Source organism: Rhinatrema bivittatum, chromosome 7 (genome assembly GCF_901001135.1).
Source record: "Rhinatrema bivittatum chromosome 7, aRhiBiv1.1, whole genome shotgun sequence".
In the NCBI taxonomy this organism is placed as follows: domain Eukaryota; kingdom Metazoa; phylum Chordata; class Amphibia; order Gymnophiona; family Rhinatrematidae; genus Rhinatrema; species Rhinatrema bivittatum.
The window spans coordinates 95737886-95761511 of NC_042621.1; the positions used below are offsets into that span (position 1 = coordinate 95737886).

The 23626-nt window shown below is 41.7% G+C and overlaps 1 protein-coding gene across 2 annotated transcripts in view; it reads right to left on the reverse strand.

Annotated features, from left to right (window-relative positions):
* Window positions 1-23626, reverse strand: part of RSPRY1 (ring finger and SPRY domain containing 1) — a 152125-nt gene that overhangs the window by 127695 nt on the left and 804 nt on the right. The window lies entirely within an intron of this gene.

A 23626-nucleotide genomic window follows, 5' to 3' on the forward strand; every position in this document is an offset into this window, starting at 1 on the left:
GAGGATCTGTCATACACAAGCATCAATCCCTATACCGGCACAAAGTACCTCAGAACCGAACAATGAAAGTCACTCATAATACCACTCGTCTGTCTCTCCAGTCCAAATAAAATTGCCAAGTGTGCCAAAAGGCCTCCATCTTTCTCTGCTTATGAGCTGTAATTTTACAAAGATTATAAATCTTATCCGATCTGGCTTGAATTTTAGCTAAGGTGGGAAAAGTAGGTTCCTTCCATTTAAAAGCAATTTCACATCTAGCCGCTGTGACAACAAATTTTATAAACTGTTGAATGTATTTGTCTCCCTTGGGATAATATTTATTCTTTTTTATTAGTATACTTTTAATATTATGAATGTTTTGTGTCTTGATTTTATTGCTTGGTGTTTTGGGAGAAATGATGTTTGGTTTTTTTCTATCGTTGCACTGCACAATACAGTCGGGCTTCTGGTTCAGTTTTTGTTGGCACGTTACTTTTTATACTTTATGGCCTATTCTGTTTTGGTGAGGGTCTGTCTTGTATAACTAATTCTTGCTGTGAAAACGATGGTACTTAATCACTAGCTTTTATGGCATTATGGCCATCCCTTCATTTCTTTTTAACAAAAGGTTTGCTCTTTATTCATTTCACCTGCATGGAGAAGTGGCTTTGAATGTTACTGCTGAAAATATTTTTTCGTAGATATTTTATTTTCACTGCTGTTAGTAGATATTAGGCGATTATTTTAAGCAAGAGATGAACTTTGCCAACGTTCCCTTTAAGGATTGGGTTGTGTGAGCATAAAATTAATAGGTTTTTTTCCATCAAATAAAGTAGTGGTCAGAGGGTAATGTAACTCTATAAAACTTTTTGCACACAGCAAAAGGGAATTCTTAAAGGGATCTTGAGGGGGATTGGGTTTAGAGAGAAAAAGTGCTATTTAGGTTGGCCCTTGGGGAGGGAAGGTAGGGCTTTTCAATTTAGTTAAATGTACATTTCCTGGCATTTTCAAAGTCACATGACCAGGGAAAGGAATGTGTGACATTGTAAAATTTGGTTCAGTGCGCTACGAGAATCAAGCAATTCAGCCAGTATCACAGATTTCTTCAGCCTTCACCACCAAGTCCTTTAAAGTGGAGATACCATCAAAACTTTTTGTCACTGTGTAAGAACATATAAGCATAAGAGATACCATACTGGGTCAGACCAAGGGTCCATCAAGCCCAGTATCCTCTTTCCAGCAGTGGCCAATCCAAGTCACAAGTACCTGGCAAGTACCCAAACATTAGATAAATCACAAGCCAATATTGCTTATTAATTGCCATCATAGCAGTTTATGGATTTATCCTCTAAGATCTTATCCAAACCTTTTTTAATCCCAGTTACACTAACTGCTTAACCACATCTTCTGGCAATGAATTCCAGAGCTTAACTATGCACTGAGTGAAAGAATTTTCTTTGATTTGTTTGATTTGTTTTAAATAAGCTACTTTCTAACTTCATGGAGTGCCCCCTGGTCCTTCTATTATCTTGAGAGAGTAAATAACTGATTTACATTAACTTGTTCAAGTCCTTTCATGATTTTGTAGACTTTTATTATATCCCCCCCTCAGTCGTCTCTGGTCCAAACTGAACAGCCCCAACTTCTTTAGCCTTTCCTCTTATGGGAGCTGGTCCATGCCCCTTATCACTTTGGTTGCCCTTCTCTGCACTCTCTCCAGTGCACTTATATCCTTTTTGAGATGCGGTGACCAGAACTGCACTCAGTATTCAAGGTGCGGCCTCACCATGGAGCGATACAGAGGCATTATGATATCCTCTGTTTTATTTTCCATTCCCTTCTTAATAATTCCTAACATTCTGTTTACTTTTCTGATCACCACAGCACACTGGGCCGACAATTTCAATGTCCACTATGACGCCTAGATCTCTTTTCTGGGTGGTAAATCCTAAGATAGAACCTAACACTGTAACTACAATAAGGATTATTTTTCCCTATATGCATCACTTTGAACTTATCCACGTTAAATTTCATCTGCCATTTGAAAGCCCAATCTTCCATTCTCGCACGACCCTCATGCAAGTCATCATAATCCGATTGAGATTTAACTACTCTGAATAATTTTGTATCATCCGCAAATTTGATAATCTCACTCATCGTATTCCTTTCCAGATCATTTATAAATATATTGAAAAGCACCGGTCCAAGTACAGATCCCTGAGGCACTCCACTGTTTACCCTTTTCCACTGAGAAAATTGACCATTTAATCCTACTCTGTTTCCTGTCTTTTAACCAATTTGTAATCCATGAAAGGACATCGCCTCCTATCCCATGACTTTTTAGTTTTCGTAGAAGCCTCTCATAAGAACTTATGCTGCAATTTGTTTTATTTTTAAAAAGTAGGCAGCTAATTAAGAGCAAACGTGGCCACTAGATATATCCTGACAACCAAAAATACTTACCAAATCATATTAGTCTTTCAGCAATGAATGGCTACAAGAACTCAAGATTTCAGAGAGATACCCAAACAGATTTCTGTGCACTGCATAACTTCTTTTAAGAAAGAAAGAGAAGGAACCTAAGAAGCATTGGAGAAATTACTTACCTGATAATTTCGTTTTCCTTAGTGTAGAAAGATGGACTCAGGACCAATGGGTATAGTGTACTCCTGTTAGCAGTTGAGTACACTATACCCATTGGTCCTGAGTCCATCTGCTACATGCTAGGAAAACAGCCTTAGCCATGTCCAGTAACTGGGAAAAAAATGGTAAACCCTAAAAGCAGTGTTACTCTATGGATCCTCAGTAAGCAGAGCTTCTAGATATTCAGCTTATTTTAACAATTGGCATTAAAACAGCAAAAGTGTTTTAGAGAATTAAAATGAGCAGTTATCTAGTTGGTCTTCATTAAGTGGAGTGGAAGCTTGTGTAAACATGGGAATAAAGGTGACTTCTGAACAGGGCCACCTGTTTAGGGCAGGTAAAAAAAAAAAAAAAGTGGTGTGGCACACAAATTCTAGGAAAAAAAAAAAAAAAGGCAAGGATTTGAAAAATCTCTACAATTTTTTAAACCATTGTATTTAAACATAATGCAGGTTTCTTGAGCCATTGTTAAAGCACATGTGGAACAGTACATAGTAAAAATGAAAGTTTAAAACAAAAAAATGGAAATGGCCCAATGCTTTATTCTCAAGTAGCATGAAAATATTTTAAATAAAACTGAACAAAAGAATAGAAAGGAGTCAAAATATTAAACCAACAGGAAGTAAAGCCAAGGTACAAATACGTTGAGGAATAATTAGCACTGTTGCATAAAATGCAGCTCTAAGAGCTCTGTGGACAGACTATTAAGAACAAAGCTTCATGTGATGACAAAAGTCATTACTAAAGTATAGAGTTCCCCTACAGGCAAAGGAACAACTTACTATAGGAAGTCCCTCATGAGAGGCTTCTAAGAAAACTAAAAAGTCATGGGATAGGAGGCGATGTACTTTTGTGGATTACAAACTGGCTAAAAGACAGGAAACAGAGTAGGATTAAATGGACAATTTTCTCAGTGGAAAAGGGTAAACAGTGGAGTGCCTCAGGGATTTGAACTTGGACCGGTGCTTTTCAATATATATATATATAAATGATCTGGAAAGGAATACGATGAGTGAGGTTATCAAATTTGTGGATGACAAAATTATTCCGAGTAGTTAAATCTCAAGCGGATTGTGATAAATTGCAGAAGGAACTTGCAAGACTGGAAGATTGGGCTTCCAAATGGCAGATGAAATTTAATGTGGACAAGTGCAAGGTGATGCATATAGGGAAAAATAACCCATGCTATAGTTACCCAATGTTAGGTTCCATATTAGGAGCTACCACCCAGGAAAAAGATCTAGGCATCATAGTGGATAATACATGGAAATCATCAGCTCAGTGTGCTGTGGCAGTCAAAAAAACAAATAATGTTAGAAGTTAATAGGAAGGGAATGGCGAATAAAATGGAGGATGTCATAATGCCTCTGTATCGCTCCATGGTGAGACCGAACCTTGAATACTGTGTACAATTCTGGTCTCCACATCTCAAAAAGGATATAGCTGCACTGGAGAAAATGCAGAGAAGGGCGACCACACAGCCTACCTTACATGTTAAGAGGAATCGGCTACCTTCCAAGTCTATGTTCTGGTTGCCTGCAGCCAGCCAATTTGCTGAGCTTGTGCAAGTCCACCTGCCTCTTGCAGTAGTGGGCAGGAGTAGAGCAGAACTGATTGCTCAAATGTGATCTTAGTGCCAAGTATGGGGAACAGTAGGGTTAACAGCTTGGAGGGAAGAAAAAAAGAAAACACATCTCACACATCCTCCTCTACTATCTCCTGCCACTTTGTCCCAACCTCTAGCAATTGCACCACACTATTCACTCCCTCCTCCAGGGCTGTCACAAGGGCTAGGCAAGCAAATCACCTCAGGGGCCAAGCTGAAAAGGAGAGAACACTAACTTTTTAAATCAGAGTCTGCAAACATGTGAGCCCAGAAGAGGAGGGGGCACCAAAATACTCTTGCTCTGGAAATTGTTTTGTCCAGTAATTTCTCCACTCATCACCCTCACCCTTAGCATTCAGCTCCTCCTTACCCTCCCCACCCAAGCATGCATTCCCTCCTCCCACCCGCATTCCCTCCTCCCACCCCCACAACTTGCCTGGTGCTAATGAAAAGCAGCCCGGATCAGGAGTCCCTAAACTTGAGCGAGAGTTGCCATTGTGTCTGCAGGCCCATCTATATCTGTTCTCCCCACCCAGAAGAAAACCTGTGTGGGGGGAGATCAGAGTGGGCAGTTCTTGCTTCCTCCCCCATCAGATTTGCTGTGGTCCTACTGCCCATGTGCTCTTTCACACAGCTGGTGAGCAGCAAGAGTGGGGCAGATCCAAAGCAGCTTTAACAATGCTGGTTTTGAATTTGTGTTAGCAGCAGGCGTGATGGGGAAGGGAGGAGGGTTGGTAAGATGGAAACCGAAAAGAGAAAGAAAGATGGAGAGAACAAGAGAGAACGGAAGAGGTCAGGTTCCTGATCGCAGCAGCATGGTAGAAGACCACAACTAGAAGGGGACAGGGAGAGACAGCACACATTGGGAAGAAGAATTTCTTCTCCTTTCCCACTGCTCATGGATGAAATTATTTGTCTAACAGCAGTGCGCACCCCACACAAAAACAAATTAGAAAGAACACTGATGGCACTCCACCGTGTACCTTCATTCACTGGTGTCAAAGTTCAATTGAATGACTTGGGGTCCTTAAAGCAATGGCTTTCAAACTCAGGGTCACAGCCCCATTCTGGTAGAACAGATGTTCCACTGAGTTAGTAGAAGTGCTCCATCGTTCTCCTGCTGACCACCACAGCTTGTGTGTGACTTTCACGTAGCTTGAGTAACATAGTACCCATACTCCCATGTTGTTCTTGCAATGAACACCAAAAGGCACCAGAGTACAAGCACTGCAAAGCCAGGAGCCTAAAGAAATATAAACAGGGGGAACAAGATGTGCGAGGATGAACTATGGCAGCTGGAGGGCTGGGAGAGAGCACAAGAGCCGGGTGAGCAAGAGACCAGGCACCAAAGGAAATCACAGGAATGAGAGAATACGAGGGAAACCGTGAGAACAGAACTTATATGAAGGTAGCACGTTCATCTTTTGAACCAGATTAGGAGGAGATCAGAACCCATCCCCATAGTAAACATAAGTGGAAAAACCTGATCTTTGTTTTACCATATTTATACTATACTGTCTGTAAAATAGTTACAAGAAACATCAAGGTCTAAACTTAGTTATTACTAAGTTTAAGGAGTGGAGGAGTAGCCTAGTGGTTAGAGCAGTGGGCTATGAACCAGGAGACCAGGGTTCGAGTCCCGCTGTTGCTCCCTTGTGACCTGGGCAAGTCACTTTACCCTCCATTGCCTCAGGTACAAAACTTAGATTGTAAGCCCTCTGGGGATAGAGAAAATACCTACAGTACCTGAATGTAATCCACTATGAAGCACTGAAAGTGTGAAAAAGTGGAATATAAATCTAAATAAATAAAATACTGGACATGAAAATATCTAGCAATTACTACTTTTCATCTTTATTTTATAAAAACACTCAAGTCAAAAGATATTATTCTTTGGGTAATGGGGCTTAAGTGTTTTCTTCCAAAGGGCCCCAAGAGAAAATGTTTTAAAATGGAGAAATTACTTACCTGATAATTTTGGTTTTTCCATAGTGTAGACTGATGGACTCAGGACCAGTGGGTTTATGCTCTCCTGCCAGCAGATGGAGACGGAGCAAGCTGACGTCACATTATATATAACCCTGCAGTGACCCCAGCCTGACAGTATCCTATTCAAATGCAACTGTGGACAGACTAGCAAAAAAAAAGAGTATAAAAAAAAAACACAACACAAAAAAACAAAAACCAGCCAACTATAACTGAAACACTGAACTCACATAAGTATCTAGGTACCCAATGAACACTTATCAGTAACCCCTTGGGATCACACTCATGTAGCAACCAAGGGCAGGAAGCCGAGTCCATCTGTTTACACTAAGGAAAATGAAATCAGGGAAGTCATTTCTCCATTTCCTAGCATGTAGACAGATGGACTCAAGACCAGTGGGAAGTACCAAAGCTATTCCCCAACAGGATGGGAGGCTCCCGTGGTCCAGACAACACCGCCCACGCAAAGGCTATGTCCTCCCGGGCATGCACATCCAGATGATAAAACTTGGAAAACATATGTAAGGAGGATCGTGTCGCAGCTCAGCAAACGCAGACAAGAAACAACAATTTAACCTCCATCCGTGACACTGCCTGAGCCCTAGTGGAATAAGCCTTAACCTGAGTAGGCAACTGCTCTTCAGCATCCACATACATGGCCGAGACTACCTCCTTAATCCACTGAGCTATGGTAGCCCGTGAAGCTGGAGCACCCTGCTTACTCCCACCATGGAGGATAAACAGGTGATCTTTCTTCCAGAAAGGCTCAGAAACCTCCAGACACCGCACAACAAGTCTCTTGACATCCAAGGAGCGCAGGAGGTGATACTCCTCTGCATCCCTGACCTTATCCAGGGACGGCAAAGAGATGGACTGATTCAAATGAAATTTCAACATTGCTTTGGGCAAGAAAGAGAAAAATGTACGCATCTGTAACGCCCCTGAAGTCATACAAAAGGAATGGCTCCTGGCAAGACAAGGCCTGCAGCTCCGAAATTCGACGCGTAGAACATCTAGCCACCAGGAAAACAGTCTTCAAAGTCAACAACCACAAGGAAAGGCTATGCAACGGTCAGAACATAGGGCCCACCAAGAAATCCAGTACCAAGTTAAGCCCCCACAAGGGAGCAGGTAACCTCAAGGGAGGCCTAAGATGCTTCACTGCCTTCAAAATACAGACCACATCAGAATGGGATGACAAGGAATCACTATTCACCGGACCCCTGAAAATAGACAAGAGTCGCAACTTATGTTCTTAAAATTTCTTAACTTGCGCCTTCAAGGAATTAAGGGCCAATCCTTTATTCAATGCATCCTGCAAAAAATCCAAAACAAACAGGATCTTAACTGAATGAGGAAGAATACCATGCTCCTCACACCAGGCCTCAAATACTCTTCAAACCTGCACATAGGCTAAGGAAGAGGAGAACTTCCGATCACTGGAGTTAGGTGGAAACCACTATGCAAAAATACCCATGCCTCTCAAAGGCCGAACCATAAGACAGAACAGAGTCGGAGCTTCGTGAACAACTGGATGCTGCTGTATCATATCCCAGTGCAGCGGAAGCCTAAGAGGGGTCTCCACCAGGAGTCTTCACAAATCTGCATACCATGAAGCCTAGGCCAAGCCAGCCTGCCAAGAGTACTAGCCCCCTGTGGCCTTCGATTTTGCTACTCAACCTGCCCAGCAATGGCTACGGAGCAAAGGTGTAAAGCAATCTGTCTTCTGACCATACTTGTACGAGAGCATCTATGCCCAGAGACCACGGATCTCTCCTGCGACTATAGAATCGAGGAACTTTCGCACTGCAAGAAGTCACCAGCAGGTCTAGGAACAGAAGAGGCCCCAGGGATCCACAATCAGCTGAAACGCCTCAGCGGACAACACCCATTCTCCTGGGTCAAGACTCTCACGTACGCTTTCTTTTCCTGCAGTATAAGAGGCTGAGATCATCCGTAGATGACCTTCCACCCATTCCATAAGTTGGTCTATTTTCTGCGACACTTGCTGGCTCTTCGTTCCTCTCTGGTGATTGATGTAGGACTCTACTATAAATGCTCAGAACGACCACTTTTTGTGATGGAAATTGTTGGTCAATAATGTAATACTTTATAAACAACCAATTTCCCAATATCAACATATTTATATTGACGCGTATATTGTGACCATCATAACAGGCATTATCGTGTGGTGCTATACAGCCTTTATTCACTCTGCCTTACTTTTAATCATAGATCAGTCCACTAAGCAGAACAATTTTTGATTATTTTTAATATATGCTTCTTGTAATATCCTTCACCCATGAAAATAAAAATTGATAATATCAATTCTCAGTCTCTATATTTCAAGTAACAATGAAACTTGCTTGTGTTTTAGTCCATAATTTGAATTCAAAACTTAGACTTCTCGTTTCCAGAAAGTATTTTTCTTCAATGCGATGCTGTCAGCTAACTGTGATCTTCATGCCCATATTTCTACGATGCAATTGGCTAATAGCCATTAATGGACTTCTCCTCCAAGAACTTATCCAAACCTTTTTTGAACCCAGCTACACTAACTGCATTAACCATATCCTCTGGCAACAAATTCCAGAGCTGAGTCCATCAGTCTACATACTAGGAAATTGTTTTAATTTAGAAGCAGTTGCATGGATCTATAAAATTCACAAAAAAAAAAAGTTTACAGAGGAGAAAAATAGTAAGGGAAATACAGAAACAGTAACAAATATGAAGAAACCATTACAAAAGCAAGGTAAACTCCATAAAAAAAATCATGCAACAGGAGATGTTTTAGCCACATCAAGAAATAAACTTATTTTATACTGCAACAAGTGCTTTTCCACTGCCCACAACAGCCACCCATACTCAAAACAGAGAATGCACATATACACAAAGCTAAATGTGAAGCTATTCTTATAGATCTAGGTAAGAAATTATCCTGATAGCAGCCAAAAAAAAAGTAGTGAATGATCTTAAACCTATTTTAAAGCCTTCAGATGCCGGAGTTGAAAGCAGGTTAATGCGGGAACATTAAAAAAAAATAAATGGCGGTGCTGCAGGATGGATAGAAGCAGAAGCCCTGGAAGATGCAGATGTGGGGAGTGTCACCAAAAGCATGGTGGTAAAGCATAATCTGCAAGAGGTGCAGCAGAATCTACTCCTAAAATGAGGGAGGGGGGGGGGGGAAAGAGGATTTTGTTGACATTGGGGAGAAACTAAGGGGTTGATTTTCAAAGAAGCACGCAGCTGTCCATGTGCGCGTGGTTCCTGGCACACGCACGCGAGTGTTATAAAATCGGATGGCCGTGCGCACATGTGCGGCAGATTTTAAAATCCAATTGCGCATGTGTGGGTATGGAGGGGGTGCAAGGTTTTGAGTAATACGCATGGCGACGCAATCGTGCCTCCCTCCAGTTCCCTCCCAGTCCGCTGGCCTCCGTCCTGCCCCTCCCCGCCCAGATCCCACCCCCTTGGAGAGCCCCAGCACTTGCGCACGTAGCAGGGTTTATTTTCATGTGCGCGGGCCTTTGAAAATCAGGGCTTACATGAATAAGAGGAGACAATAAAGACCTAATAAATGCCTTGAAGAGTAAGCGATACTGCTCTGAAAAGCAAAAATGAATGACACTGAGAACAGAGCATGGAGAAATCATTTTTTGAATTAAAAGCTGTCCAGGACAGGCAGGAAGACATATGGGAAATCTTTTACACAGATATGATTAGCAAGTATTTTGCAATTGAAAGAAGGTGAGACAGTACTAATTGCCAAAACTCACAGAGCCCTTGGCACCCAGCAAAATGTGAGAGAAGTCAAAGGATATAGTAATCTGTCTTCCTTACTTTAAGATAAAAAACAGATTAAAAAAATGAAAAGGCTGGGAAATGTGAAGAATTTTACATTTGAAAGATTAAAAGTGAAAATCTGCAGCAAGTGCCTCATGTATGATTGTCTGCCTGTTGGTGAGATGTGTACACTCTATGCAAAGAGATCCTGGCACCTAGCTCTCACAGAACAAGTCCGATCTCTGGAAGCTAGAGAGTTGCAGATCTGGAAGGTATATAGAGGAAACCTCAAGGGACAGAGCACAGCGGTCCCAACTCCAAATCAGACAACCCATGTGCTACTTTGGAGCAACAAGGTCACCTGAGAGGAGACCCATCACATTGGTGTGGCAAGAAGGGATCCCGTAGCCAGACCTGCCCTCCAGGTGATGCCTTATCCACTCGTACCAAGGATGTGTCTCCAGGGCCATAGGACAGCTGTTATAGTGGGCGATTCGATCATTAGAAATGTAGATAGGATGGCTGCATGCCTAGCACACCTGGGGGGAGGAGGGGGTGGCAGCAGCAGGAGAGGCCACAGGGCCACCAGCGGAGGAGCTCAACCCGCCAGCAGCCAAAAATGGAGAAAAGTGCACACAGCTTCCCATCTCTATCGTAGGAAGCCCAGCAGGGCCAAAGAAAAGACAGGCCCGTGGGGCCATGGTGGAGCTCATCGCACCATGGGTAGAACTGAAGAGGAGGCCAAATGTAGCTGCGGTGGAGCTCATCCCGCTGTGGCCTGAAGAAAAGAGGAGGGAGCGTGTGAGTGTGAGTCAGAGCTCGAGTTCATGTGTGAGTATGTGTGTAAAAGCTTGCATGTGTATTTGTGTCAGAACTTGTGTATGACTATTTCTGTGAGAGCCTGTGTACTTAATGTCTGTGTATATGAGAGAATGAGTGTGAAGATAAAGGTTGGTGGCCCTACCTCCCACAATTCATGACAATCTCAGGGTGACAGGAAATTTAAAGATGCCAGGATTGGAGAGAAGGAGGGGGTTTTTTTAATCCTTAGTTTTACTTATTGGATGTAATTTGATGTTTCTACTGTTTTGAATTGGGGTTTTTTGGGGGGGGGGGGGGGGAAGTAGAACATTTATTAATTATTGGGGGGGGGGGTTATTCATCAGATGCTTTGAAATATTTTATTGGTGTTTGGGAAATTCTGGATGTTCTGTTTATTAACTGGTTTGAAATATTCTTTTTATGAATAAGATTTTACTATTATGATTGATGTTTTATGAAGACTGGTACTGTTTCTCTTTTTTTCTGCATATAGAGGCTGGCTTGCTGTGGGTTACAGTTCAGTTCTTCTCAGCATACTTTCTGGTCTCTTTATTCTGTATTCTGCATGTGACACAGAGCTGAGGTTTTCTATTATCGTGTAATGTATCTGCAGAGATCTATAGCAGTTTGATTTGTTCTGTTCTCCTAATAGGAGGTGTATTGGTGTTCTAGTGCCTGATTATAATATATGCGCAGTGTTGCCATTTCATAAGGCTGTTGCTGTGAGTGCTGGCAGTTAGGGTTGTTTTGGTATGGGAGGTTTACTATACTGTAATCGTAATTCTGCTTGTTCATGGCTTTTGAGGCCAAGCCCACACCCAACACACATTATAAAAAGTCTAATTCCATAAGAGTTCCAAGTATCTTTGTTGCAGGATTTTCTGGTTGGCACCATAGCAGTTCATGTAGATATAATGCGCACATTGTAAGTGATATCTTTGCCTCAGAAGACTGAACTTTTGAATATTCTTTTTTCATGTAAAACCTGCGTGTATCTGTAGAGAGTGTGCGCATGCAAGGCTGTAAAGTTGGCGTAGGGTACTTAATGCTCTTCTCTTTATCTCTGGTTCCATTGGGGAGGCGGGAGGATGTCTGTTTTTAAAATACAGATTGCTGGAGGAAGCTGTGCTTTTTTTTTTTTTTTTTTGATGGGCCCAGAACAGAGACTGAATGAATAGGAGGGGCAGCACAGTAATCGTTCGCACAGGGCAGCAAAAAAGCTACCGCCAGCCCTGGGTGGCTGGTGAACCTAAGGATCGCTTGGTAACTTGCCTGCCTAGTATGAAGGTAGCAGACCTCATGCGCCACCTAGATAAGATTTCAGAAAATTCTGGTAAGCGATTGTCATGTACATGTGGGTACCAATGACATAGGAAAATGCAGGAGGGAGGTTCTAGAGGCTAAATTTAGGCTCTTAGATAGGAAACCGAAATCCTGAATCTCCAGGACTGCATTTACAGAAATGCTCCCTGCTCCAAGCACAAGACCCCAGAGGCAGGCTAAGCTCCAGAATCTCAAAGCGTGGATGGGACGATGGTGCAGGGAAAAGGGTTTTTATATTTGTTAGGATCTGGGGAACATTTTTTTTGGTGGGAGGGGGGAGCCTATTCCAGCAAGATGGGCTTCACCGTAGCCAGAGTGGAACCAGGCTGCTGGCACGGACCTTTAAAAAGGAGATAGGAAAATAAAACAGGTGCTCAGAAGCAAATGGTTCAGAATGATCTATCTTGGAAAGATACCAACAAAACAGGGATGTTAGAGCATCCCAACTGAGAGCTCGCAATAAATGCTAAAATAGCCCATGTACCTTTAAGGAAAGAGCAGAAAGATTCCAAATTACCTGTCATCTGATAAGCAGGTTGTTAATTCAACAAAATACATACTTTAAATGTCTGCATACAAATGCTAGCAGTCTAAAAAATAATATGAGAGAGTTAGAATGCATAGCACTGAATAAAGAAGTAGATATAATTGGCATCTCAGAGAACTGGTGAAAGGAGGACACTGATATCATGGTACAAATTATATTGCAATGACAGGACGGATCAAATTGGTGGAGGGGTGGAGCTATATATTAAAGAGGGCATAGAGTCAAACAGGATAAATGATCTACAGGAAACAAAATGCACTGTATAATCTTTATGGCTAGAAATCCGATGTGAGAAGAGGAATACAATAGTGAGGGTGAACCACCATCCACTTGGCCAGAATGAACAGAGACAAAGAAATGTGACAAATTAGAAACAAAAATAGCAACACAGTAATAATGGGTGATTTCAATTACCCCAGAACTGACTGGGTAAATGTCACATCAGGACATGCTAAAGAGGCAAAGATTCTGAAATGACCGCTTCATAGAGCAGCTGATACAAGAACTGACAAGTGGGGGAGCTAATTAAACCTGGTCCTTAGTGGAAGACACGACTTGGTGAAAGAGGTAATGCTGTTACGAATACTCTTGCCAAGCAGCCCTAACATGATCAAATGTGACTTGATAACTGGAGAGAGGAATCTAAGGAAATCTACCGCAATAGCATTTAACTTTCAAAAGGGAGATTATGAGAAAATGAGAAAAAAGGTTAGGAAAAAAACTGAAAAGGAGCAGCTGCAAAGGTCAAGAGTTTACATTAGCATGGATGTTGTTTAAAAATACCATTCTGGAAGCCCAGCCGAGCGCACTGTATAACCTGCAGTTGGACGCGAGTTGTATAGGCGCTACCTAATCCCCTTATGCAATACTTAATATCGTTGCGAAATTAAGTAGGAGGAACAAATCTTTAAAAAAAAAAAGCACCAGCAGTTGGGTGCAGGAAACGGATACTTAGTTGACAAGCATCTGTTTCCTGAACCCTTGGCTGTGTGCCATTTAGGAAAATAGATGCCGATAAATTTGGCGTCTGTTTTCCTAACCAGCGGATGGCAGACGCTCTCGGGCTCCCATTATCAAGGAGGCGCGACTCCCTAATTTAAATATTGCATGGCACCCCCAGGAGGAGGGTTGCATGGCACCCCAGCGTTAGGAAAGCGGGCGCTGACTGTTCAGCGCACAAATATTGCATCAGCCCCAAGGTCTGTTGTCAAGGATAAAAGTGCAGGTCCTGTCTTCCTGGGAGGGTGCTGGATTGGTGTAGCAGGACTCAAGGAGATTAACTGGCAATACTAAATTTCAGCTCTTTATCATCCTACTACACCAGTCCGTACTAATGGGATGTATCCAAACTCATTCCAACACAGATGGGAAGAAGACAGGGGTGCCCTGAGAATACTTGCAAGGCAGTATCTCCCTTGGCTTGCACATCTAATCCACAGCATCTATGAGAGACTGTAGTGTTACAGATGTGCTCCAGAGCAGGTGCTGTAGCCTCTGGGCAAGAGGAAGCCTGAGCCCTCAAAAAAATGAGCACAAAGCACCCTCAGAACCTGCTGACACTTCAAAGGCTGAGGGGATCTCGGCTTGATTTACATGGACAATTCTGAAGTCTCCTCAACTCACGAGATCCTCTAAATAAAGGCCTATCAGTTAACCAAAAGGGATTAGGCATCTTTTAAATACATGAGGCATGTTCAAGAAACTTTAGTAAGATTATCCTCACCAAAACATACCCTTTTTCATGGGACACATGGGAAGAGTTATTGCCTGTTTACTGAAGGCAAAAAAAAAAAAAGAAAAGAAGGAAGGCTGGCACTGTTTCAAAATGAGAGATCCTGACAATTAAGGTATGTAACTCTGGGAACTAGCAAGACATCTTTAAGGCATATCGCTTTGAGAATGTGTGAGTAAGCATGTCGAACCAGATCCAAATTCTATTGGGGCAACAGAGCCCCAAGGAGAGGGCAAATACTCTGAATATCAAACTCCTAGAATAAAAAATGTCTTGTTCCATGAAACAGCTGCAACTGGGACCCCCAGGGAATTAAAAGCTCAGCCCTTGTCCCAAACCCTTTTGCAGGAGACCAGCAGTGACGGAAAATCCACCCACCAGGGTGAAACCACCAGAAATTTGAAAGAAGCCGCAAGTCTAATGAGACTCCAGCAGAAAAAACAGCTGAAGAATATTCCTTTCTGAGCTAACCCACTCCTCAAGGATTAGGGTAAGGCAAAAAAAATCAAAGCTCTAACCACTACTCATCCACTCCTTAACCGTGTCCTCTGGCAGCAGATTCCTCCAGCTTGCTCTTAACACAAATAAAACAGAACTCCTCCACATCTCCTCGCATCCCCCTGACCTCCGTGACCCCCTGCCCAACGACCCCAAACTGAACCTCCTTACTGCTCAACCCTCTGTCAGGGACCTAGGAGTCCTTCTCGATCCCAATCTCAATATGAAACCCCACATCAATTCCATCCTCAAAACTGGTTTCTTCAAACTCAATGTTCTAAAGAAACTCAGACCCCTACTCTACACGCATGACCTCCGTTCAGTGATTCAAGCCACCCTCACCTCCAAACTTGATTACTGTAATGCCCTCCTCTTAGGACTCCCCCAATCTGCAATAAAACCCCTCCAACTATTGCAAAACGCCACTGCAAGACTCATCACGAACACACGTAAACACGACCATATTACCCCTATCCTCAAGGACTTACATTGGCTCCCCATCCTTTCCCGTATTCACTACAAAACCCTGACCATAATACACAAGTCCATCCACTCCCACAATTCAAACTGGCTCGACCTCTCATTCACCGCCTCCTTGTCCACCCGAGCCACCAGATCTACCAACAAAGGCACCCTTCATGTTCCATCCCTGAAAACAGCTCATCTCTCCTCCACCCGCGACCGTGCCATCTCCATTGCCGGTCCGGCCCTCTGGAACTCCCTGCCTGTCCACATGCGGCTTGAACCCTGTGCAATCAAATTCAAAAAGAAACTAAAAACTTTTCTGTTCAACCATGCCTACACAGAATAGCCTCTTAGTCCGTAGCCCGCCCCCCCCCCCCCCCCCTCCAGTTGACCGCCCTCCCTTATTCCAAGGAGATACTCAATGTAAATTGTAAATTGTTAATTTATTATCCTCTTGTTATGACTTACTTGTTTTCTTTCCTTCCTACTGCTTCTTGGTTACCCCCTCGCCCAGTTACTCTCCCTGTTGAAATGTACTTTCCAAGCTTTCAGTTATCATGTGAACCGGTATGATGTCCCCACAATTACCGGTATATAAAAGTTTCTAAATAAATAGCTTATTTGTGTGCCAGGGGCGTCACATGACTGCCGAAGTTGATGGTGTACCAGAAAATTAGCTGCTGCCAGGTGCCCTAGAACATCCTTGTAAACACTACTTTCTTTGATTCAAAAAGCCCATCAATTTTATGCTCACAGCAACCCAATCCTTAGAGGGAAAATGAGCTAAAGCCATCCCTTGATTTCCTAATCTATTAACAGCAGTTACAATAAAATATGGGAATGAAAAAAATATTTTCTGCATGCGGATGAAAATAAAGAGCAAACTTCTGTTTAAAATAGAAATGAGGAAGCTAGGACCATAATACCACAAAAGCCAGTGATAAGTACCGTAATTTTCATAGCAAGAATTCAAGTTACACCAAGAACTGGACCTTTAAAATTCTGACAAACCCTCACCAAATACAAAATAGAAATGTACCTTAAAAACTGTACTAGAAACCAGAAGCCCAACTGTATTTATACCTCACAAAACATCAAGCAATAAAAATAAAGGACAAATCATCCATAATATTAAAACCATGCTAATAAAAGATAAAATGTTAACAAAGCCAATGAACATCCAATCATTTTTAAAAGTTTGCATATATTTGTTCTAATATTTCACAAACCAATAATATATTTCAAAACATCTGATGAATAAAACATCAAATAGTTAAAAAGAAATATTCTTTATATTTCCCAAAAAATAAAGTGTTTCAAATCAATAGAAACAAATTTACACCCAATAATTAAAACTAATAAGGATTATAAAAACCTCCTGCTCTCCATACCTGGGAGCTTTTGATTTCTACTCACCCTGAGATCATCATAGATTAGGGGAGGTAGAATATCTCTCATTCATATATACATTCATTCTTTCACACGTTCCCTCTCTCATATACATGCCAATGCTCTCAAACATACTCCCTCAAGCCATAGAACACTAATACACCACCTACTGGGCAAACAGAACAGGACAGACTGCTACCAATCCCTAGAGAGAAACATGCTAGTCAAAATAATGCACCTTTGTCACACATGCGCATCAAAGACAGACCCTTACCTAATACAGAATAAGAGACTACAAATTAGAAACATGCAATCAAAATTGAAACAGGGAGCCAGAGAAACCAGACTCTGAACCCTAGAATACTGAAGAAAAATCAAAATACAAAATATATAAGAAATGTACATTCTCACATGCAAGCTACCATTCCCATACACACATGCAAGCTCTCTCACATAGGCTCCCATTCACCCTCACTCACTCTTATATATGGGAGTGGGAGCCTATGGGTCTGTGAGAAAACATATGTACGTACCCAAGCTCTCGCTCTCAGGCTCCCACTCCCGCAGGCTCTCTCTTGCACCCAAGCAGGCTCCCATTCACACACACATCACCAGGTAAGATACCATTTACACTACACACACATACCCACACCCAGGCAGCTTACCATTCTCTCTCACACAGTCTTCCCATCGGGCCCGGAAGGCCACTGGCGGACCAATCCCACCTGCAGCCGAGAAGAGGAAGAAACCTGTGCCTGCCCCAGGCTATTCAAAACTCACGGGGCTAGCGCTTCCTCTATGCTGATCTTGCAATGCACGAGATCAGCAAAGAGCACACTTAGAGAAGCAGGAGAATGGGCCTCTTCCTCTTCTCGGCTGCCGGAGAGATGGAGTCTGCCTCTTCCTCTTGCAGTTGGTGGTGCACGGCACACTCTGTTTTAAAGTTGGTGGTGCCTGTGCACTATGGACACTATGCCCATGTTGTGTGTCAAATGAGATTTCTGTTAAAACTGATGGTTTCATGGATACATAATTTTTTATTTAATTGTTCAATATCACTCATTTTATAAACATCTTTTGCTTTTTTGAACAGTGACACACCGAGTTGAGAATTCTAACATATTGCCAACAAGAACTCCAATGTCCTTTTATCTGGGTGGTGACTCCTAATACAGAACCCAACACCGTGTACCTGTAGTTGGAATTATTTTTCCCTAGATGCATCACTTCACTCTTTTCCACATTAAATTTTATCTGTTATTCAGTTTCCCAGGCTCCTTGTCTTGCAAAGTCCCTCTGTAATACCTCACAATCCACTGTGTTTTAACAACTCTGAATGATTTTGTCTCATCTTCAAATCTGACCACCTCACTTGTTGTTCTCTTTTCCATTCACTTATGAAATGTTGAACAGCACAGGTCCCAGTCCAGATCCCTGTGTAAGGCACGAATGACCTCTCTCTATTTAGAAAATAAACTATTTTGTACTATTTGGTTTCCTGTTTTTTTTTAACCAGCTACAATCCACAGTAGGACACTGCCTCTTATTCCATGACTTTTTAATTTCCTGGAGGAGACGTTCATAGGGAATATTATCAAATACCATCTGAAAATTAAAAAAAAAAAAAAAAAAAGATCCGCTCACCTTTATCTACACCTTTAAAAAAAATGTAATAGATTTGTAAGGCAAGACTTCCTGTTGCTAAAACCATGTTGACTCTTCCTCATTAAGGTATATTTATCTATATGTCCAGCAATTTTTTTTTTTTTTTTAAGAATAGCTACTACCAATTTGCCCAGCATCATCATCAAGCTAGGTCTATAGTTTCATGGATCACCCCTTAAGCCCTTCTTAAAAAATAAATAAAATAAGAATAATTCAGGATCAAATTGACCAACCTCCAGTTTTCAGGTAATGTAGTTGTTTTAAATAGATCACAGATTACTAAACAGGTTTGCAATTTCATATTTGAAAGTAAATCCTTCTGCAAAGATCTTAGTGCCTCATCAAGAGAAAGTACTTGACAGGCATAGTGACAATTCAATGAAGGCATTTGAAAACTACTGCAATTATTTTAAATTGAATCCTCTGCTCCACAGGGAGTCAATGAAGCCCACAAAGGATAGGAGCGAGGTTGGTCAGTACTTTCCCTTTCCTCCATAAAGTGTACAGCTCTGTTTCCTAAATAGAAAGAACAAAAAATACCCCAAATTGGCAAAAAAAAGGCAAAAGAAAATCCAAGTTCCTGTATAGATATATAATGACCAAACTTGCCTCTACAAAAGATTGATCACTCATCATAGCTGGTTCCACAATATGGAACAGCATGCCCTCGGATCTACACCAGGAATCTTGCCATAAAAAATGTAAGCAAAACCTAAAAACCTGGTTGTTCAAAAAAAGCATAGTATTAACTTACTGGGATCTATACTACCCACTTACGTCGCCATCACAACCTCCCCAGTCCCCCCATTCCTCCCCTACCCCCCCTCACCTAGAAATGCTCCCTTTTTGTTAATTATTTCTGTAAGTTAATCGCGATTACCCCTTTGATCATGTTTTGTTTTTCTCCCCAGACTCCTTTACACCCTCATAACATCGATGTTTATTCTCCTAGTTTAAGGGTATACGTTTTTGCTTATTATTTCAGTTAATATGTTGTATTGTAAAGTGCCTTGCTGAGTTATTGTTATCTGGAAACCGAGGTGATGTGCCACGGTATATAAAAAAAAAAATCTTTAAAATAAATAAATAAATAAATGTATGTCAGTTGCAACCTATTCTCCAGCAGTTCTGCAGGATCAAAGAAACCTATGCTGCCCAAACAGAAGTGGGGGTAGGGGGTAGGAAGGGTGTACAGTCCTCCCAGAGACTGCACTCTACTATATTACTAAAACTCAACTGGCATTATCCCCAAGCCATTTACCTCCAGGCTCAACAACCCTCCTGTATTCCGTACTGGGAAGGAGGCACCTGCACATGGCTGCTGCTGGTTGCCACCCTACTTTGGAGGTTCGTGCTCCTCTGGCCAACTGGACCACCTCTTGGGATCTCAGTACTGCAGGGAAACTGCTCAACAAGCAGATGCCATTTCCCACAAAAGTACAAAGGTTCCTCAGTCCAGGGCCCTGCATGGGCCGGTGCACAGAAATCGAATACTTCTAAGGCTCAGTATTCTCAAACTTTGCACTTATTAAAAAAACAAGAATCAAATTAGAACCGCCAAATGCTGCATAGAACCATAACTGACATTGGGTAGATGTAATTAAACAAAAAATAATTCATGAAATCAAGATTACCTATTTAAGCAAAATGCTGACCTTCTCTAAAAGTTATCTACTGTGAGAAAACAGCTCACAGTGAATGACTATAAATGAAAAACTGGCAATGAGTGGAGGAGTATCCTCATGGTTACAGCAGCAGGCAAAGAACCACAGAAAGGAAAAATACCGCCGCCTAAATTTAGGGAGGTATCTTTCCTTTTCATGATTTCACATGCATTAAGAAAAAGAAAAAAAAAAAAAGGAGGGGGGGGCTTGGGACGAATGTTTGAAAGGCCACATGCACAAAAACGTTCTTTTCTGCAACTTCTGATACACCAAGTTCAAATGTGTGCGCTACAAGCCAGTATAATGAAGATAATATTGGGACTTCTTGTGCAATCCATGTGTTGCCCTGTGCACAGGATTCACAACCTGCGAACGGATGCGTACACACTCAGCTGAGAGAGAACAGTGCTTGGGTCACATCAATAAAACATCAAGGTGTTGGATAAAAAATGTATTATCTATTCCCCGCTTAGGCTTATTGTGGTATCAGAACAGAAATTGATCAGATAAGGGTTTGATAAATTTACAATTTTTAGTAGATCTGGTGAAATGTAATCTTCTCTGTTAGTTTCCTTCCCTTGAGTCCTGCTACACCTGTCTAGACTATTGGGTTACCTCTGTCTACTATCAGATGGAGACAAAGGACACACCTTTTTCAGTGACATCGTATGATATATATAGGCTAGTGCTGCACTGACAATAGTCAATATTCTTATGTCAAAGCAATGGAAAATACCAACTGCCCCTAAAACAATTAATTTTAATATTGATAAATAGAATTTCATGAATTGGAGGAACAGAGGAAACTGTCTGTCCTGCTTAGAAAGCAAACTCTGCTCGTATCCCATTTATGTCTGTATGGCACCACACATGCCAAATAGTGCCACAGGAGAGATAAATAGCACAGAAGCAGCAGCCTCAGGCATACTTCAAAAGTGAAATCTAAATTTACTGTCAAATCCAAAGTCCGTTGACAAGGATAACAGTGCAGGTCCTAACTTCCCAGGAGGATCCTGTACTGGTATAGAAAGACTCAAGAAAAGGAAATTAATAGGCAAGACTATGTTTTACTTTCCTTATCCCTTACCTTCCTTAGACTAGTGGGATCTACCCATCCATTCCAACAAGGACAGGGCTGCTCCGAGAATACCTGCACAAGGCAGTATCTTTGCTTGCATATCTAATCTATAGCATCTACGAGAGACTGTAAAGACCAAGTGACTGCCTTACAGATGTCCTCCAAAGCAGGAACTGTAGCCTCTCATCAAGAGGAAGCCAGAGTCCTCAAAAAATGAACACAAAGCATCTTCAGAACCTGCTGACCTTTCAAAGGCTGAGGGGAATCATCTGCTTGATTTACATGGACAATTAGGATTCTGAAGCTGCCTCTCCTGTGAGATCTGCTGAATAAGGCCTATCGGCTAGCCAAAGGGGTTAGCTATCATTTAAATACCTAAGGAAGTTTCAAAGAACCTTCAATAAGGGGAAAGAATACCTTTACTTTCACATTCTACTTTATGGGACACTGGAAGAGATACTGCCTGTTTAACTGAAGGCAAAAATGACCTTGAATGAGGAGGAAGGCACTGGTTAGAAGTAACTAACTCTGTGGAAAGATTAGGAGTGATCACTGCCAATTAAGGACCTTAACCCTGGTTACAGACCACTAGAGATACCACTTTTAAAGAATATCATTCAAAAATGTGTGACTAAGTATCTCAAAAGGAGGAAACAAGAGTTATAAGAAACAGATCCAGAGTCCTCTGAACACCAGAACCCCAAGAGGGTAAACAACTGCAACTGGGGACCCCCAGGAAATTAAGAGTTCAGCTCTTGTCAAAATCCCTTTTGCAGGAAGATGAGCATGGATGGGATGTCCATAGTGAAAGAGCCAGAAATCTGAAAGAAGCTTCAAGTCTAATGAGACTCCAGCACAAAGAGTATTCCTCTCTGTGTTAACATACACAAGGGTGAGGCTAAGACCAAAAAAAAAAAAAAAAAAAAAAAAAGGTTCAGCTATTGCTTGCGGCCTGGTACACCATGAACCAGCCTTTTTTTTTTTTTTTTGATAGCTGAATAATCTGCCTTAGAAACTTGTGATTTGCCATCAGATTCAATTATGGCAATTTCCCATAATCTATTCTTTTCAGGAATGCTTCTGGTCTAGTGACTAACATATTCCTGTTGAAGAAGTCAGATTAAACTGTGCTAACCTTGCAATGGTGAACTCCTAAAACATGCAGTAAATTCTGCTCTGCCCACTAGAATAATCTGCTTGCTTTCTGAACCGTCATTGGTTTCCGAGCATCCCTTTGCCCATACATACTGTTGGAAACAGGGTACTGGGCTTAATGGACCCTTGGTCTGACCCTGTATGACAACTCATATGTTCTTATATAATAAGTGACCATTAAGGTTAAGCACTACAACTAGGCAGGCTCGATAGCCATGCTGCTTATTTGGACAAAATCCCTTGAGTGCGCAGCACAGCACACCAGACTTGTGTCTGACATGCCCACAACTAATTTGGGAGAATCCAGATTAATTCTTCTTGGTTAGATCCTGGTACCTGCAACCCAAGTCAGGCCACTCCTGACTGAGTGGAAAGAGGGAGACACGCCCCACAGTGCTTTAACTGTGGGGGACTATCAGGACAACGGAGATATGTGAAGCCACAGGTAAGCCCTGGATCCAGGGAATTAGATCTAGAGAGGCCATCACATAACTGTGGAATAAATCTCACATCTGAGCTAACCATTTACTGATGCTCATCTGAATCAGGAAGTCTCTGCCTAACCTGGTATCAAGATACATCCCTTAGCAAACTTAGCAACGGAAAGCATTAGACTTCCTGTGTATTTCAGTCTAGTAGTATGTGTCCATCTGCTGAAGATAAATACTGTCTACTGCTGGTGCAGCACCAGTCTATATACCAATTAATATCACATCACTGAAAAGGGGTGTGTCCTCTGTCTCTATATGCTAGTAGGCAGAGATAACCTACTAGTCTGGACAGCAAGATAAGGAATTCCATTCCATATTAGTCTGTCATATCCACAATGCACTTTAATTTTGCATTCAATCTTTGAGAACCAGGAAAGCCAGGTTTCAGATCCTGCTTTTCCCACTGACACTATTTTCTCAGGTACAAACTTAAATTATAAGGCATCTACAGCATGGACCTTCCAACCGCACTGGAATTTATAACCCACCTTGAAATGTAAGTAATCAAATTTAAAACCCAAATAAAAACTATATTGCTAGAAATTTAAAAAAGAAAAAAAAACATGTATGGAACACAGCCTCAAGTTTTCAAAGCACAGATTATTCAGCCTCCTCTTTAAAAAAAAAAAATGGAAATCCTCACTGATGGATACACTGAAACAGTTCACTTTGGTAATAAAAACGTAAATCCATAGAATTAGAAAATATAATGATAGCTTACTATAAGAAAGCGCAAACTGGCTATTTAGTGTACCTATAATACTGATAGTGATGCCAAGAAACCCCAAGGAACAAAAAAA